Source organism: Otolemur garnettii, unplaced genomic scaffold (assembly GCF_000181295.1).
Source record: "Otolemur garnettii isolate 467f Iridium unplaced genomic scaffold, OtoGar3 scaffold00055, whole genome shotgun sequence".
Taxonomy (NCBI): Eukaryota; Metazoa; Chordata; class Mammalia; order Primates; family Galagidae; genus Otolemur; species Otolemur garnettii.
Genome location: NW_003852450.1, coordinates 10,616,775 through 10,619,281, shown reverse-complemented (window position 1 = coordinate 10,619,281; position 2,507 = coordinate 10,616,775). Strand labels below are relative to the sequence as shown.

General features: G+C 39.1%; 1 protein-coding gene across 1 annotated transcript in view; it reads right to left on the bottom strand.

Moving 5' to 3' along the window:
• ATP6V1G3 (ATPase H+ transporting V1 subunit G3) overlaps positions 1-2,507 on the bottom strand; it is a 24,861-nt gene that overhangs the window by 13,159 nt on the left and 9,195 nt on the right. The window lies entirely within an intron of this gene.

The window sequence follows — 2,507 nt, the reverse complement described above, 5'->3', positions numbered from 1 at the left end:
CCCCACTGTCTACCACCTTGGGGGTGAGGTACTAATGCTTTGTGATCATTAAAACTTTAAAGAAACTCTGAAGTATGTTAAAATTCTCTTTCCCCCTGAAATCTGTTGTCTTTTGATTTTAGTAAAATGCCTTCACTCTGGACATTTAAGGTAGTTTCTTTTCTTTGGTAATGTCTCTTCAGTTTTTGCTTATAATTTTTGTCAGCTATTTGTTATCTGGTGTATGTTGTATGGTGTTCACCCTTTGAACTAAGGGTGCGCTCATCAAATAGCATAAAAGGAAATCTGAGTACAAATTTTCATCTGTCCACTTACCGTATAATTATATACTTTTGTAGCATTTGAGTATAGACTATTTCAAAATTTCTCTCCCTTTTAGGGATGAGTTGCTACCCTCGTCTCTGGATTTACGTGGATTAAGGATGGATTCATGAGGGCACAGGTAGAAATATGTTTCTTTTAATGTCTCTCACCCCCAAAAGGAACTGGCTAGATCTCATTCAGGACAGGTATTGAAATCTTCTTTTACATTCTCTAAAATCCCAGGCCTAGTGAAAACCAAATGCTCTCCTGATGTTTGAGACTTAAAACAGCAATGCTTACCTTTTCCATAATTAATTTTCATTACCATTGTGTTTATACTGATTTCTTCATTCTCTATAATTCTAACCAATTTGTGGGAACTAAACACACAGAGATTCTCCGTGAACAGAACAAATAGATGGCAAGGCAGGGAGAACTATTCCTTTATTCGCAGCCACTTCCTTATCCCCACTTGCCATTCACATCAGGATAAAAATAGAGAATATTAATGTATTAAACATTTTGGGGGGAATAATGGGCTGTAGGAGGCATAATTATTTTATAAAATAAATCACATGCATCATTACTCTCCGTCTTAATTGCATACTATGTAGAAATATTAGTTTTAAAGTTATGACTCTGCAGCATATTAAAAAATAATAATAGGCAAAGCTCTGTGTGCCCTACCCCTAAGCGGAATCCAGCGCTCCACTAAGAGGCTGTATATTAGCTCCATCACACGGTGACAGGCTCAGAGTGTGTCTGTGATTCCCTTGTCATGGCACCAGTCACCTGCTGGTTCTCATTCAATTAAATGGGAGAGCCACAGGGAAATCGCTGCTGGCGCAGCAATTTTCTGGAGAGACTCAGCAGCTGCCACTGTGTGAGAGCCTGCATATGCTACACCTGATTTAATCCAGTGGCAGAAACTGGAGCCTAAAGCCTGCTGTTCTGTTAGAGGTGAAGCAAAACCCATGCGTCAAATCCACTCATGTTAACCTCTAGCTTCTTCCTCTCTCTGTGGGAGAATATTGCCACATTTTAAAATTATACCTATTTCTTCTTCTTAAGCATTAAACATGGCTGCTCTGAACTAAGAGGGAGGAAAAAAGGACATTCGGTCCGCTTTTCGGGTGACTTGTGAGGAAAGGATTAAAAAATTGGAGGCAAGTTAAAACTGAGCTCTGTGCCAGAGACAGAAGGTAGTGCTCAAAAAATGGAAAATGTTTGGGTTCCTAGTTAGGCTGGGCTAAGTGAACTGCATATCCTGAGATACAGTAAGTTCTGGGGATATAGATGAACCTATTTCATTGCTTGAATCTCTAAATTTATTTTAGATGTTTTTTGACAGAGAAGACAAAATTTTCTGTATCATGTCAGAAGGGAATCAGAAGGATACACCAGGACCCACTATAATAAAACCTGAGAAACTTTGCAACTCTGAGCAAGTTACTTAGAATTTCTGAGATTGAGTTTTCTGATCTATTATATAAAATGAATAACTTACTACAAGAGTTATTGGAAGGCTTAGAAAAAATGTATATGAAGTACTCAACAGAGTAGTTATTAAATTATTATTAAAGATTATATGGAAAACAGGCCCAATCCGTGGGGCCTTTTCCTAATAAGGAAGGCAGCAATTGTGTAAAGCATGAGTTTGAGAAGAAGCTTTCAGGCTACCACAAGAGATGCTTCTGTCGGCTTCGCTAAGGATTTTTAAGTGCAGGTATTCAGAGGGTAGCTGGATAAAGAAGTTTGGAATCCAGAAGTAAAATCTGGAATGGAGACAGAGGATTTTTTTTTTTTTAATTTGCAGTTCTTTGGCCAGGGCTGAGTTTGAACCCGCCACCTTCCACCGCCAGTATATGGAGTTGGTGCCCTATTCCTTCGAGCTACAGGTGCCACCTGAGACAGAGATTTGCTTGTTAGTCATCTGGATTTTTGTATGTGTTAGTCACAGCAACAGGGTTTGGACAGAAATCAAGAGCAAGTGTACCCAAGGAGAAAAGAGGGCTTAGGTCTCAACCTGGGGAATAACAGCACTAAACAAACAAGAAAAGGAAGCAAATGTTCAGGAAGAGCTGGAGAGTAGTGGGCAGAGAAGTAAAGGAGACCAAAAGAAATGAGAGAACATTTCAAGAAGGATCTCTCAAATGCTACAGAGAACTGAAATGAGATTCTTCATCAAAACTCCTAGACATCTA